Source organism: Lissotriton helveticus, chromosome 12 (assembly GCF_964261635.1).
Source record: "Lissotriton helveticus chromosome 12, aLisHel1.1, whole genome shotgun sequence".
Lineage (NCBI taxonomy): Eukaryota > Metazoa > Chordata > Amphibia > Caudata > Salamandridae > Lissotriton > Lissotriton helveticus.
This window is the reverse complement of record NC_136073.1, coordinates 657735486-657751123: the sequence shown is the minus strand read 5'-3', so window position 1 is coordinate 657751123 and position 15638 is coordinate 657735486. Positions and strand designations below refer to the sequence as shown.

Genomic DNA, 15638 nt, shown 5'->3' with positions numbered 1-15638 from the left:
GATTGTTTATTTCCATCCCAGTTCTTTTTTGGTGAATTATTATTAAAAAATATTTTTTCTGGACTTGTAGTCAGTTGCGGTTTTACTGGTATTCCACCTAGACTATCTCTGCCTAGTTCTTCATAGGATTTTTCTATGATTCTGGCAATTTCAGCTGGTTGGTCTGCTATATCTGTCTCTTTTAACCTCTGGCGGATCGCCACGTTTGCTGCTTCACCCTTTATGTTGGCTAGTAATATAGCCGAGACCTGCTTGAAGTCTTTCAGTAATTTCATACCAAGAGTTAAAGCAGGTTCTGGACCGTATTCATCTTGAATTTGTTTTAGCACATCTGGTATTACCGAAATGGATGGAACACCGTGCGTTTTTGTGTAGATTGAAGCAAAGACCGTACCCCAAGTGTCACAGTCCTCAATGTGTGGTGCGATTCCCATTGGGAGACATATAGTCAGAATCCTGTGCTTTTCTAATGGGGTGGTGTCAGGAAACACCGCCTCTATTTGGGTGATTTTCTGTGCCAACCAGAATGGTATCTGTTCCCGTTTAGCTGGAACTTTACCTAGGCAGGATTGGATGTTCTGTGGTGTGATTTTATTTGTGTTCCCCTGGTGAGGGGTCAGCTGTGGAATTTTAATCGCTGGCTGAATTGTTGAAGTCCGCATTACATACTGAACTAATTGTCTGTGAATTTTTAGTAGTTGTTTTAGCTGTATTAATAGCTCTGGTGCAGTCATCTCGTCGATGTCTGGATGTGGTGTGTATCCGGCTAAGACCGGCCACGTTGCTCCTGGTCTTCCTAAAGGACCGAGCCTTGTAATGTGATTATTATGTTTTAGGGCGCCATCAAATAAGAGCAAATGCTCTTGGAATTTGAGTGGTACTTCCACCTCCTCGAAAGGAGTGTACGTTTCAGGAGGTTCCTCTACTTTGTAATAGTGGAAGTACTTTGTTACAGCATTTGCTGCTGGAAAATGTATCCATGTATAGTATACCTCTGTCTGCCGATATTCGTGTGCCTCAATTACGAATATGACTGTGCCACCTCTAGGTGTCAGTCCATTTTCTATAAGTTTTAAGGTTATAGATCTCCTTTTGGCGACCTGGATGAGTATTATATCCGGGTCTGCTGTTTGCATGGTAGCATCAGCATCTGCTATTTCAGTAGCTAATCTAATTGCCTCTCTTTCTCCATCACTGTCTCCCATTTTACTGACAGGATGGTATTATTTTTATTTGCAGATCAGGTTTCTTTATGGAAACAGAGATTAGGTGCACAATATTTTGGAACTGTTTTATCCTTCAACGTTGACTAGACCAAGAACCATACATAGGAGTTCCCTCCTGCGAGGTTTTGGAGGATATAATAACCTTTCACCCACTCCAGACGTCTTTGGAGTATTTGGGAGAAGGGGTCTGAGTGAGAAAGCACGACTGAGTTACTCTAAATGTCTTACGTTAGTTTTATCGCCCTTTCCAAACGCGTTGGGCGCCATGTAGTGTAGCTCCTATTTTCCCAATAGGCTCTGCGCATTGGAATAGTACCTACAGCAGTAAAGGCCTAGGCCAGACGTTAACTAGGTCTACTACTGTCGATACTAGACTTAATTTTTGGGTTTGCCAGCTAAGCTCAGAGTTCGCTAGAAACTTTCTCGAATGTTCAAGGAAGGATGAACTCCCCTGATTAGACAAGAAGGGATTTAGTTTCTGACAACCATAGAACATGACAACTTTGCTCTCCCCTAATCAAGAGTCAATCTCGAGAGTCGTGTGAGCACAAGGCAATTATTTTACTCAGTCAGTACGTGCATTCTTAGTCTCATCAGAATGTAGAGAAAAGGAAGAGACGGGCGTGTTCAATAAAAGATGTTATTTATTGATCAGTCTCTTTTCTCGTACAAGAGAAATGGATCGATATTATTGCAATACTTATAGTTAAGTAAAGTGCATACATTAGAAGCAATAGTATAAAATAATACTGTAAAAACATTGATATGGTTTCTGAGCCATATGATGTTTAAAATGATTAAAATATATTTACATACACATATACATTTGACTAAACGTACTCAACTGGTGTTTCTAAATACGCCTACCCCGTGTACCTGACCTAAGTCTAATGCGTGGGCGGGAATAGAAAGTTACAGTTTAGTTTAAGTTTGTTTTTGCCAAGTGAATAACTAAAGAATTCTCTAGGAGGGGTTATTCAGTTCTGTACCTGGAATTTAGGATGAATGAGGAATGGTATCTCTTTCTCTGCTCTCGATATTCCAGGCTGCCTGCGAGGGCTGCCCAGAAGCGCCGGTGCTGGGTCTCTCGGCTTGAGATAGCAGCGCGTCTCTCAGCGCGTCAGGAAGGCGGGGCTGCTGCCTGCGGGGTCTGCTTCTGCTCTCGGCTTCGGCAAGTATGGCTGCTCCGTCTTGTCACCACGCGTGTGTTTGCATAGGGCAAGGTCGGCAATATTTATACCTTAAAGGTGCCGAGATTGACGTAAGGATGGACATAGGTACGTCAATAAAGATGTCATACGACTTGCTCGTTAGCACATTCTTTACTAAAGTTCTCTGTGAAATCAAAACAATGGCCGCACGGATTATCCAGGTTGTCATAGGTTTGATTTGTTATGAGAACGTCGTATGCCTTATCAGGGGCTGGAGGAATGTCGCTTGTCTAATTAGATCTCAAGCGTTATGACCTAATCAGATAACACGTTCCTGTGCCGTAGTGTGACTGCGTCAGATAACGGTATCTGCATCATGGGGGATTTCTTGCCTCATGGGCTGACTGTTAGTTAACTAGCTAGTAAGTTTAACCAGAATAGGGTCAGGAATAGGGGGATCGAATCAGAACCTATAGAAATACACGACACATTAAACCTGAATATAGAAGTATATATCTGTCTAGGCTAGAGGCACATGAAACAGGACTGGCGTGCCGCTTCAAGTGTACCTGAGAGGAATCTGACTCATGATTGGCCACCCTCTCAGGGCACCGACTCAGGATTGGCCAACCTCTATGGGGCACCTCTAACGGGCACAAATAACGGGCAAGCCCTATGAAAAGCACAGCGTGAGTCTAGGTGCCACCTTGAAAAAGGAGGGTGACGTCTGGCCTCTGACAGCAGGAATATTAAGAGAGGAGAAAACATACTGCCTGCTATCGTGAAATTCCAAGATAGTCACGAAAAGCAATCTCATGCACTGCACAAGCTCTTTCCCATGATGCACCTCTCCTGCACTCTGTCGATGCAAATGAGCAAGCAGAGAGTTCAGGAATAAAACACCTAAGCTCATGTCCCCAAAAAACAGCAGCAGACAACTCGCAGATATATTCACCAATTTCTAATGCTTTTCTTTTAAACACACGATAAACAGCCTCACCTGTGGTAAGGCTTAAAAAAATTGAATAAACTCGTAAATGTTCCTCTCCACGGAAATCTTTAGTAAAAGGCGAAAGATTTTTTCGTTTTGAAGAGAAACCAGAGTAAATTAGAATATGGCTCTCTGGGGGTAAGTGGCACCACATCAAAGACCCCGTCATTGCGAGGGTGAGGACCTGAGAGGTATTTTTAGGCTCTAAGAAAGAGGACAAGAACCAGGCCGGTGAGGGAAGCAGGCCCAATTTTCAGAGTCTCTGCTCAAAGCACAGAAAATCAAAAAGGTGGACAGTTCCCATGCGTCTGTCTGGAAATATGCAAATTCTTTTCTGTACACACCTCAGCTCATTAGGAGGCGTTGCGGCTGCTGGGCAAGGGGAACGGGAAGCGTGCATCAGGCTTTAGGTGAAGTGACACTGTAGGACTTTTGTCCCCCAGCGATTTTACGCTTTCCACACCATCCTTCCAATCGATAGGCTGTGAGCCACCACTGTGCTCTGCACATAGCCATGCACTTTAAGTCCCTTTTTCGTACGTACTTTCATTAAACCTGAATATAGAAGTATATATCTGTCTAGGCTAGAGGCACATGAAACAGGACTGGCGTGCCGCTTCAAGTGTACCTGAGAGGAATCTGACTCAGGATTGGCCACCCTCTCAGGCCACCGACTCAGGATTGGCCAACCTCTATGGGGCACCTCTAACGTGCACAAATAACGGGCAAGCCCTATGAAAAGCACAGCGTGAGTCTAGGTGCCACCTTGAAAAAGGAGGGTGACGTCTGGCCTCTGACAGCAGGAATATTAAGAGAGGAGAAAACATACTGCCTGCTATCGTGAAATTCCAAGATAGTCACGAAAAGCAATCTCATGCACTGCACAAGCTCTTTCCCATGATGCACCTCTCCTGCACTCTGTCTATGCAAATGAGCAAGCAGAGAGTTCAGGAATAAAACACCTAAGCTCATGTCCCCAAAAAACAGCAGCAGACAACTCGCAGATATATTCACCAATTTCTAATGCTTTTCTTTTAAACACAAGATAAACAGCCTCACCGGTGGTAAGGCTTAAAAAAATTGAATAAACTCGTAAATGTTCCTCTCCACGGAAATCTTTAGTAAAAGGCGAAAGATTTTTTCGTTTTGAAGAGAAACCAGAGTAAGTTAGAATATGGCTCTCTGGGGGTAAGTGGCACCACATCAAAGACCCCGTCATTGCGAGGGTGAGGACCTGAGAGGTATTTTTAGGCTCTAAGAAAGAGGACAAGAACCAGGCCAGTGAGGGAAGCAGGCCCAATTTTCAGAGTCTCTGCTCAAAGCACAGAAAATCAAAAAGGTGGACAGTTCCCATGCGTCTGTCTGGAAATATGCAAATTCTTTTCTGTACACACCTCAGCTCATTAGGAGGCATTGCGGCTGCTGGGCAAGGGGAACGGGAAGCGTGCATCAGGCTTTAGGTGAAGTGACACTGTAGGACTTTTGTCCCCCAGCGATTTTACGCTTTCCACACCATCCTTCCAATCGATAGGCTGTGAGCCACCACTGTGCTCTGCACATAGCCATGCACTTTAAGTCCCTTTTTCGTACGTACTTTCATTAAACCTGAATATAGAAGTATATATCTGTCTAGGCTAGAGGCACATGAAACAGGACTGGCGTGCCGCTTCAAGTGTACCTGAGAGGAATCTGACTCATGATTGGCCACCCTCTCAGGGCACCGACTCAGGATTGGCCAACCTCTATGGGGCACCTCTAACGGGCACAAATAACGGGCAAGCCCTATGAAAAGCACAGCGTGAGTCTAGGTGCCACCTTGAAAAAGGAGGGTGACGTCTGGCCTCTGACAGCAGGAATATTAAGAGAGGAGAAAACATACTGCCTGCTATCGTGAAATTCCAAGATAGTCACGAAAAGCAATCTCATGCACTGCACAAGCTCTTTCCCATGATGCACCTCTCCTGCACTCTGTCTATGCAAATGAGCAAGCAGAGAGTTCAGGAATAAAACACCTAAGCTCATGTCCCCAAAAAACAGCAGCAGACAACTCGCAGATATATTCACCAATTTCTAATGCTTTTCTTTTAAACACAAGATAAACAGCCTCACCGGTGGTAAGGCTTAAAAAAATTGAATAAACTCGTAAATGTTCCTCTCCACGGAAATCTTTAGTAAAAGGCGAAAGATTTTTTCGTTTTGAAGAGAAACCAGAGTAAATTAGAATATGGCTCTCTGGGGGTAAGTGGCACCACATCAAAGACCCCGTCATTGCGAGGGTGAGGACCTGAGAGGTATTTTTAGGCTCTAAGAAAGAGGACAAGAACCAGGCCGGTGAGGGAAGCAGGCCCAATTTTCAGAGTCTCTGCTCAAAGCACAGAAAATCAAAAAGGTGGACAGTTCCCATGCGTCTGTCTGGAAATATGCAAATTCTTTTCTGTACACACCTCAGCTCATTAGGAGGCGTTGCGGCTGCTGGGCAAGGGGAACGGGAAGCGTGCATCAGGCTTTAGGTGAAGTGACACTGTAGGACTTTTGTCCCCCAGCGATTTTACGCTTTCCACACCATCCTTCCAATCGATAGGCTGTGAGCCACCACTGTGCTCTGCACATAGCCATGCACTTTAAGTCCCTTTTTCGTACGTACTTTCATTAAACCTGAATATAGAAGTATATATCTGTCTAGGCTAGAGGCACATGAAACAGGACTGGCGTGCCGCTTCAAGTGTACCTGAGAGGAATCTGACTCAGGATTGGCCACCCTCTCAGGCCACCGACTCAGGATTGGCCAACCTCTATGGGGCACCTCTAACGTGCACAAATAACGGGCAAGCCCTATGAAAAGCACAGCGTGAGTCTAGGTGCCACCTTGAAAAAGGAGGGTGACGTCTGGCCTCTGACAGCAGGAATATTAAGAGAGGAGAAAACATACTGCCTGCTATCGTGAAATTCCAAGATAGTCACGAAAAGCAATCTCATGCACTGCACAAGCTCTTTCCCATGATGCACCTCTCCTGCACTCTGTCTATGCAAATGAGCAAGCAGAGAGTTCAGGAATAAAACACCTAAGCTCATGTCCCCAAAAAACAGCAGCAGACAACTCGCAGATATATTCACCAATTTCTAATGCTTTTCTTTTAAACACAAGATAAACAGCCTCACCGGTGGTAAGGCTTAAAAAAATTGAATAAACTCGTAAATGTTCCTCTCCACGGAAATCTTTAGTAAAAGGCGAAAGATTTTTTCGTTTTGAAGAGAAACCAGAGTAAATTAGAATATGGCTCTCTGGGGGTAAGTGGCACCACATCAAAGACCCCGTCATTGCGAGGGTGAGGACCTGAGAGGTATTTTTAGGCTCTAAGAAAGAGGACAAGAACCAGGCCGGTGAGGGAAGCAGGCCCAATTTTCAGAGTCTCTGCTCAAAGCACAGAAAATCAAAAAGGTGGACAGTTCCCATGCGTCTGTCTGGAAATATGCAAATTCTTTTCTGTACACACCTCAGCTCATTAGGAGGCGTTGCGGCTGCTGGGCAAGGGGAACGGGAAGCGTGCATCAGGCTTTAGGTGAAGTGACACTGTAGGACTTTTGTCCCCCAGCGATTTTACGCTTTCCACACCATCCTTCCAATCGATAGGCTGTGAGCCACCACTGTGCTCTGCACATAGCCATGCACTTTAAGTCCCTTTTTCGTACGTACTTTCATTAAACCTGAATATAGAAGTATATATCTGTCTAGGCTAGAGGCACATGAAACAGGACTGGCGTGCCGCTTCAAGTGTACCTGAGAGGAATCTGACTCAGGATTGGCCACCCTCTCAGGGCACCGACTCAGGATTGGCCAACCTCTATGGGGCACCTCTAACGTGCACAAATAACGGGCAAGCCCTATGAAAAGCACAGCGTGAGTCTAGGTGCCACCTTGAAAAAGGAGGGTGACGTCTGGCCTCTGACAGCAGGAATATTAAGAGAGGAGAAAACATACTGCCTGCTATCGTGAAATTCCAAGATAGTCACGAAAAGCAATCTCATGCACTGCACAAGCTCTTTCCCATGATGCACCTCTCCTGCACTCTGTCTATGCAAATGAGCAAGCAGAGAGTTCAGGAATAAAACACCTAAGCTCATGTCCCCAAAAAACAGCAGCAGACAACTCGCAGATATATTCACCAATTTCTAATGCTTTTCTTTTAAACACAAGATAAACAGCCTCACCGGTGGTAAGGCTTAAAAAAATTGAATAAACTCGTAAATGTTCCTCTCCACGGAAATCTTTAGTAAAAGGCGAAAGATTTTTTCGTTTTGAAGAGAAACCAGAGTAAGTTAGAATATGGCTCTCTGGGGGTAAGTGGCACCACATCAAAGACCCCGTCATTGCGAGGGTGAGGACCTGAGAGGTATTTTTAGGCTCTAAGAAAGAGGACAAGAACCAGGCCAGTGAGGGAAGCAGGCCCAATTTTCAGAGTCTCTGCTCAAAGCACAGAAAATCAAAAAGGTGGACAGTTCCCATGCGTCTGTCTGGAAATATGCAAATTCTTTTCTGTACACACCTCAGCTCATTAGGAGGCGTTGCGGCTGCTGGGCAAGGGGAACGGGAAGCGTGCATCAGGCTTTAGGTGAAGTGACACTGTAGGACTTTTGTCCCCCAGCGATTTTACACTTTCCACACCATCCTTCCAATCGATAGGCTGTGAGCCACCACTGTGCTCTGCACATAGCCATGCACTTTAAGTCCCTTTTTCGCACGTACTTTCATTAAACCTGAATATAGAAGTATATATCTGTCTAGGCTAGAGGCACATGAAACAGGACTGGCGTGCCGCTTCAAGTGTACCTGAGAGGAATCTGACTCAGGATTGGCCACCCTCTCAGGGCACCGACTCAGGATTGGCCAACCTCTATGGGGCACCTCTAACGTGCACAAATAACGGGCAAGCCCTATGAAAAGCACAGCGTGAGTCTAGGTGACACCTTGAAAAAGGAGGGTGACGTCTGGCCTCTGACAGCAGGAATATTAAGAGAGGAGAAAACATACTGCCTGCTATCGTGAAATTCCAAGATAGTCACGAAAAGCAATCTCATGCACTGCACAAGCTCTTTCCCATGATGCACCTCTCCTGCACTCTGTCTATGCAAATGAGCAAGCAGAGAGTTCAGGAATAAAACACCTAAGCTCATGTCCCCAAAAAACAGCAGCAGACAACTCGCAGATATATTCACCAATTTCTAATGCTTTTCTTTTAAACACAAGATAAACAGCCTCACCGGTGGTAAGGCTTAAAAAAATTGAATAAACTCGTAAATGTTCCTCTCCACGGAAATCTTTAGTAAAAGGCGAAAGATTTTTTCGTTTTGAAGAGAAACCAGAGTAAGTTAGAATATGGCTCTCTGGGGGTAAGTGGCACCACATCAAAGACCCCGTCATTGCGAGGGTGAGGACCTGAGAGGTATTTTTAGGCTCTAAGAAAGAGGACAAGAACCAGGCCAGTGAGGGAAGCAGGCCCAATTTTCAGAGTCTCTGCTCAAAGCACAGAAAATCAAAAAGGTGGACAGTTCCCATGCGTCTGTCTGGAAATATGCAAATTCTTTTCTGTACACACCTCAGCTCATTAGGAGGCGTTGCGGCTGCTGGGCAAGGGGAACGGGAAGCGTGCATCAGGCTTTAGGTGAAGTGACACTGTAGGACTTTTGTCCCCCAGCGATTTTACGCTTTCCACACCATCCTTCCAATCGATAGGCTGTGAGCCACCACTGTGCTCTGCACATAGCCATGCACTTTAAGTCCCTTTTTCGCACGTACTTTCATTAAACCTGAATATAGAAGTATATATCTGTCTAGGCTAGAGGCACATGAAACAGGACTGGCGTGCCGCTTCAAGTGTACCTGAGAGGAATCTGACTCAGGATTGGCCACCCTCTCAGGGCACCGACTCAGGATTGGCCAACCTCTATGGGGCACCTCTAACGTGCACAAATAACGGGCAAGCCCTATGAAAAGCACAGCGTGAGTCTAGGTGACACCTTGAAAAAGGAGGGTGACGTCTGGCCTCTGACAGCAGGAATATTAAGAGAGGAGAAAACATACTGCCTGCTATCGTGAAATTCCAAGATAGTCACGAAAAGCAATCTCATGCACTGCACAAGCTCTTTCCCATGATGCACCTCTCCTGCACTCTGTCTATGCAAATGAGCAAGCAAAGAGTTCAGGAATAAAACACCTAAGCTCATGTCCCCAAAAAACAGCAGCAGACAACTCGCAGATATATTCACCAATTTCTAATGCTTTTCTTTTAAACACAAGATAAACAGCCTCACCGGTGGTAAGGCTTAAAAAAATTGAATAAACTCGTAAATGTTCCTCTCCACGGAAATCTTTAGTAAAAGGCGAAAGATTTTTTCGTTTTGAAGAGAAACCAGAGTAAGTTAGAATATGGCTCTCTGGGGGTAAGTGGCACCACATCAAAGACCCCGTCATTGCGAGGGTGAGGACCTGAGAGGTATTTTTAGGCTCTAAGAAAGAGGACAAGAACCAGGCCAGTGAGGGAAGCAGGCCCAATTTTCAGAGTCTCTGCTCAAAGCACAGAAAATCAAAAAGGTGGACAGTTCCCATGCGTCTGTCTGGAAATATGCAAATTCTTTTCTGTACACACCTCAGCTCATTAGGAGGCGTTGCGGCTGCTGGGCAAGGGGAACGGGAAGCGTGCATCAGGCTTTAGGTGAAGTGACACTGTAGGACTTTTGTCCCCCAGCGATTTTACGCTTTCCACACCATCCTTCCAATCGATAGGCTGTGAGCCACCACTGTGCTCTGCACATAGCCATGCACTTTAAGTCCCTTTTTCGCACGTACTTTCATTAAACCTGAATATAGAAGTATATATCTGTCTAGGCTAGAGGCACATGAAACAGGACTGGCGTGCCGCTTCAAGTGTACCTGAGAGGAATCTGACTCATGATTGGCCACCCTCTCAGGGCACCGACTCAGGATTGGCCAACCTCTAACGGGCACAAATAACGGGCAAGCCCTATGAAAAGCACAGCGTGAGTCTAGGTGCCACCTTGAAAAAGGAGGGTGACGTCTGGCCTCTGACAGCAGGAATATTAAGAGAGGAGAAAACATACTGCCTGCTATCGTGAAATTCCAAGATAGTCACGAAAAGCAATCTCATGCACTGCACAAGCTCTTTCCCATGATGCACCTCTCCTGCACTCTGTCTATGCAAATGAGCAAGCAGAGAGTTCAGGAATAAAACACCTAAGCTCATGTCCCCAAAAAACAGCAGCAGACAACTCGCAGATATATTCACCAATTTCTAATGCTTTTCTTTTAAACACAAGATAAACAGCCTCACCGGTGGTAAGGCTTAAAAAAATTGAATAAACTCGTAAATGTTCCTCTCCACGGAAATCTTTAGTAAAAGGCGAAAGATTTTTTCGTTTTGAAGAGAAACCAGAGTAAATTAGAATATGGCTCTCTGGGGGTAAGTGGCACCACATCAAAGACCCCGTCATTGCGAGGGTGAGGACCTGAGAGGTATTTTTAGGCTCTAAGAAAGAGGACAAGAACCAGGCCGGTGAGGGAAGCAGGCCCAATTTTCAGAGTCTCTGCTCAAAGCACAGAAAATCAAAAAGGTGGACAGTTCCCATGCGTCTGTCTGGAAATATGCAAATTCTTTTCTGTACACACCTCAGCTCATTAGGAGGCGTTGCGGCTGCTGGGCAAGGGGAACGGGAAGCGTGCATCAGGCTTTAGGTGAAGTGACACTGTAGGACTTTTGTCCCCCAGCGATTTTACGCTTTCCACACCATCCTTCCAATCGATAGGCTGTGAGCCACCACTGTGCTCTGCACATAGCCATGCACTTTAAGTCCCTTTTTCGTACGTACTTTCATTAAACCTGAATATAGAAGTATATATCTGTCTAGGCTAGAGGCACATGAAACAGGACTGGCGTGCCGCTTCAAGTGTACCTGAGAGGAATCTGACTCAGGATTGGCCACCCTCTCAGGGCACCGACTCAGGATTGGCCAACCTCTATGGGGCACCTCTAACGTGCACAAATAACGGGCAAGCCCTATGAAAAGCACAGCGTGAGTCTAGGTGCCACCTTGAAAAAGGAGGGTGACGTCTGGCCTCTGACAGCAGGAATATTAAGAGAGGAGAAAACATACTGCCTGCTATCGTGAAATTCCAAGATAGTCACGAAAAGCAATCTCATGCACTGCACAAGCTCTTTCCCATGATGCACCTCTCCTGCACTCTGTCTATGCAAATGAGCAAGCAGAGAGTTCAGGAATAAAACACCTAAGCTCATGTCCCCAAAAAACAGCAGCAGACAACTCGCAGATATATTCACCAATTTCTAATGCTTTTCTTTTAAACACAAGATAAACAGCCTCACCGGTGGTAAGGCTTAAAAAAATTTGAATAAACTCGTAAATGTTCCTCTCCACGGAAATCTTTAGTAAAAGGCGAAAGATTTTTTCGTTTTGAAGAGAAACCAGAGTAAGTTAGAATATGGCTCTCTGGGGGTAAGTGGCACCACATCAAAGACCCCGTCATTGCGAGGGTGAGGACCTGAGAGGTATTTTTAGGCTCTAAGAAAGAGGACAAGAACCAGGCCAGTGAGGGAAGCAGGCCCAATTTTCAGAGTCTCTGCTCAAAGCACAGAAAATCAAAAAGGTGGACAGTTCCCATGCGTCTGTCTGGAAATATGCAAATTCTTTTCTGTACACACCTCAGCTCATTAGGAGGCGTTGCGGCTGCTGGGCAAGGGGAACGGGAAGCGTGCATCAGGCTTTAGGTGAAGTGACACTGTAGGACTTTTGTCCCCCAGCGATTTTACGCTTTCCACACCATCCTTCCAATCGATAGGCTGTGAGCCACCACTGTGCTCTGCACATAGCCATGCACTTTAAGTCCCTTTTTCGCACGTACTTTCATTAAACCTGAATATAGAAGTATATATCTGTCTAGGCTAGAGGCACATGAAACAGGACTGGCGTGCCGCTTCAAGTGTACCTGAGAGGAATCTGACTCAGGATTGGCCACCCTCTCAGGGCACCGACTCAGGATTGGCCAACCTCTATGGGGCACCTCTAACGTGCACAAATAACGGGCAAGCCCTATGAAAAGCACAGCGTGAGTCTAGGTGACACCTTGAAAAAGGAGGGTGACGTCTGGCCTCTGACAGCAGGAATATTAAGAGAGGAGAAAACATACTGCCTGCTATCGTGAAATTCCAAGATAGTCACGAAAAGCAATCTCATGCACTGCACAAGCTCTTTCCCATGATGCATCTCTCCTGCACTCTGTCTATGCAAATGAGCAAGCAGAGAGTTCAGGAATAAAACACCTAAGCTCATGTCCCCAAAAAACAGCAGCAGACAACTCGCAGATATATTCACCAATTTCTAATGCTTTTCTTTTAAACACAAGATAAACAGCCTCACCGGTGGTAAGGCTTAAAAAAATTGAATAAACTCGTAAATGTTCCTCTCCACGGAAATCTTTAGTAAAAGGCGAAAGATTTTTTCGTTTTGAAGAGAAACCAGAGTAAGTTAGAATATGGCTCTCTGGGGGTAAGTGGCACCACATCAAAGACCCCGTCATTGCGAGGGTGAGGACCTGAGAGGTATTTTTAGGCTCTAAGAAAGAGGACAAGAACCAGGCCAGTGAGGGAAGCAGGCCCAATTTTCAGAGTCTCTGCTCAAAGCACAGAAAATCAAAAAGGTGGACAGTTCCCATGCGTCTGTCTGGAAATATGCAAATTCTTTTCTGTACACACCTCAGCTCATTAGGAGGCGTTGCGGCTGCTGGGCAAGGGGAACGGGAAGCGTGCATCAGGCTTTAGGTGAAGTGACACTGTAGGACTTTTGTCCCCCAGCGATTTTACGCTTTCCACACCATCCTTCCAATCGATAGGCTGTGAGCCACCACTGTGCTCTGCACATAGCCATGCACTTTAAGTCCCTTTTTCGCACGTACTTTCATTAAACCTGAATATAGAAGTATATATCTGTCTAGGCTAGAGGCACATGAAACAGGACTGGCGTGCCGCTTCAAGTGTACCTGAGAGGAATCTGACTCAGGATTGGCCACCCTCTCAGGGCACCGACTCAGGATTGGCCAACCTCTATGGGGCACCTCTAACGTGCACAAATAACGGGCAAGCCCTATAAAAAGCACAGCGTGAGTCTAGGTGACACCTTGAAAAAGGAGGGTGACGTCTGGCCTCTGACAGCAGGAATATTAAGAGAGGAGAAAACATACTGCCTGCTATCGTGAAATTCCAAGATAGTCACGAAAAGCAATCTCATGCACTGCACAAGCTCTTTCCCATGATGCACCTCTCCTGCACTCTGTCTATGCAAATGAGCAAGCAAAGAGTTCAGGAATAAAACACCTAAGCTCATGTCCCCAAAAAACAGCAGCAGACAACTCGCAGATATATTCACCAATTTCTAATGCTTTTCTTTTAAACACAAGATAAACAGCCTCACCGGTGGTAAGGCTTAAAAAAATTGAATAAACTCGTAAATGTTCCTCTCCACGGAAATCTTTAGTAAAAGGCGAAAGATTTTTTCGTTTTGAAGAGAAACCAGAGTAAGTTAGAATATGGCTCTCTGGGGGTAAGTGGCACCACATCAAAGACCCCGTCATTGCGAGGGTGAGGACCTGAGAGGTATTTTTAGGCTCTAAGAAAGAGGACAAGAACCAGGCCAGTGAGGGAAGCAGGCCCAATTTTCAGAGTCTCTGCTCAAAGCACAGAAAATCAAAAAGGTGGACAGTTCCCATGCGTCTGTCTGGAAATATGCAAATTCTTTTCTGTACACACCTCAGCTCATTAGGAGGCGTTGCGGCTGCTGGGCAAGGGGAACGGGAAGCGTGCATCAGGCTTTAGGTGAAGTGACACTGTAGGACTTTTGTCCCCCAGCGATTTTACGCTTTCCACACCATCCTTCCAATCGATAGGCTGTGAGCCACCACTGTGCTCTGCACATAGCCATGCACTTTAAGTCCCTTTTTCGCACGTACTTTCATTAAACCTGAATATAGAAGTATATATCTGTCTAGGCTAGAGGCACATGAAACAGGACTGGCGTGCCGCTTCAAGTGTACCTGAGAGGAATCTGACTCATGATTGGCCACCCTCTCAGGGCACCGACTCAGGATTGGCCAACCTCTAACGGGCACAAATAACGGGCAAGCCCTATGAAAAGCACAGCGTGAGTCTAGGTGCCACCTTGAAAAAGGAGGGTGACGTCTGGCCTCTGACAGCAGGAATATTAAGAGAGGAGAAAACATACTGCCTGCTATCGTGAAATTCCAAGATAGTCACGAAAAGCAATCTCATGCACTGCACAAGCTCTTTCCCATGATGCACCTCTCCTGCACTCTGTCTATGCAAATGAGCAAGCAGAGAGTTCAGGAATAAAACACCTAAGCTCATGTCCCCAAAAAACAGCAGCAGACAACTCGCAGATATATTCACCAATTTCTAATGCTTTTCTTTTAAACACAAGATAAACAGCCTCACCGGTGGTAAGGCTTAAAAAAATTGAATAAACTCGTAAATGTTCCTCTCCACGGAAATCTTTAGTAAAAGGCGAAAGATTTTTTCGTTTTGAAGAGAAACCAGAGTAAGTTAGAATATGGCTCTCTGGGGGTAAGTGGCACCACATCAAAGACCCCGTCATTGCGAGGGTGAGGACCTGAGAGGTATTTTTAGGCTCTAAGAAAGAGGACAAGAACCAGGCCAGTGAGGGAAGCAGGCCCAATTTTCAGAGTCTCTGCTCAAAGCACAGAAAATCAAAAAGGTGGACAGTTCCCATGCGTCTGTCTGGAAATATGCAAATTCTTTTCTGTACACACCTCAGCTCATTAGGAGGCGTTGCGGCTGCTGGGCAAGGGGAACGGGAAGCGTGCATCAGGCTTTAGGTGAAGTGACACTGTAGGACTTTTGTCCCCCAGCGATTTTACGCTTTCCACACCATCCTTCCAATCGATAGGCTGTGAGCCACCACTGTGCTCTGCACATAGCCATGCACTTTAAGTCCCTTTTTCGCACGTACTTTCATTAAACCTGAATATAGAAGTATATATCTGTCTAGGCTAGAGGCACATGAAACAGGACTGGCGTGCCGCTTCAAGTGTACCTGAGAGGAATCTGACTCAGGATTGGCCACCCTCTCAGGGCACCGACTCAGGATTGGCCAACCTCTATGGGGCACCTCTAACGTGCACAAATAACGGGCAAGCCCTATGAAAAGCAC

The 15638-nt window shown here is 45.7% G+C and overlaps 12 non-coding genes across 12 annotated transcripts; all 12 read right to left on the bottom strand.

Moving 5' to 3' along the window:
* Positions 1 to 3369: 3369 nt before the first annotated feature.
* Positions 3370 to 3484, bottom strand: LOC144801548 (U5 spliceosomal RNA). The gene has a single exon (XR_013605354.1). It is a non-coding gene; the product is annotated as a U5 spliceosomal RNA (small nuclear RNA).
* A 935-nt stretch (positions 3485 to 4419) lies between these two features.
* On the bottom strand, positions 4420 to 4534 carry LOC144800244 (U5 spliceosomal RNA). Its single transcript, XR_013604156.1, has one exon. It is a non-coding gene; the product is annotated as a U5 spliceosomal RNA (small nuclear RNA).
* Positions 4535 to 5469: 935 nt separating this feature from the next.
* On the bottom strand, positions 5470 to 5584 carry LOC144800243 (U5 spliceosomal RNA). The gene has a single exon (XR_013604155.1). It is a non-coding gene; the product is annotated as a U5 spliceosomal RNA (small nuclear RNA).
* A 935-nt stretch (positions 5585 to 6519) lies between these two features.
* Positions 6520 to 6634, bottom strand: LOC144800242 (U5 spliceosomal RNA). Its single transcript, XR_013604154.1, has one exon. It is a non-coding gene; the product is annotated as a U5 spliceosomal RNA (small nuclear RNA).
* Positions 6635 to 7569: 935 nt separating this feature from the next.
* LOC144800240 (U5 spliceosomal RNA) lies at positions 7570 to 7684 on the bottom strand. The gene has a single exon (XR_013604152.1). It is a non-coding gene; the product is annotated as a U5 spliceosomal RNA (small nuclear RNA).
* Positions 7685 to 8619: 935 nt separating this feature from the next.
* LOC144800239 (U5 spliceosomal RNA) lies at positions 8620 to 8734 on the bottom strand. Its single transcript, XR_013604151.1, has one exon. It is a non-coding gene; the product is annotated as a U5 spliceosomal RNA (small nuclear RNA).
* A 935-nt stretch (positions 8735 to 9669) lies between these two features.
* Positions 9670 to 9784, bottom strand: LOC144800238 (U5 spliceosomal RNA). Its single transcript, XR_013604150.1, has one exon. It is a non-coding gene; the product is annotated as a U5 spliceosomal RNA (small nuclear RNA).
* Positions 9785 to 10706: 922 nt separating this feature from the next.
* LOC144800237 (U5 spliceosomal RNA) lies at positions 10707 to 10821 on the bottom strand. Its single transcript, XR_013604149.1, has one exon. It is a non-coding gene; the product is annotated as a U5 spliceosomal RNA (small nuclear RNA).
* A 935-nt stretch (positions 10822 to 11756) lies between these two features.
* Positions 11757 to 11872, bottom strand: LOC144800469 (U5 spliceosomal RNA). Its single transcript, XR_013604369.1, has one exon. It is a non-coding gene; the product is annotated as a U5 spliceosomal RNA (small nuclear RNA).
* Positions 11873 to 12807: 935 nt separating this feature from the next.
* On the bottom strand, positions 12808 to 12922 carry LOC144800236 (U5 spliceosomal RNA). Its single transcript, XR_013604148.1, has one exon. It is a non-coding gene; the product is annotated as a U5 spliceosomal RNA (small nuclear RNA).
* A 935-nt stretch (positions 12923 to 13857) lies between these two features.
* LOC144800235 (U5 spliceosomal RNA) lies at positions 13858 to 13972 on the bottom strand. Its single transcript, XR_013604147.1, has one exon. It is a non-coding gene; the product is annotated as a U5 spliceosomal RNA (small nuclear RNA).
* Positions 13973 to 14894: 922 nt separating this feature from the next.
* On the bottom strand, positions 14895 to 15009 carry LOC144800234 (U5 spliceosomal RNA). The gene has a single exon (XR_013604146.1). It is a non-coding gene; the product is annotated as a U5 spliceosomal RNA (small nuclear RNA).
* Between the last annotated feature and the right edge of the window lie 629 nt (positions 15010 to 15638).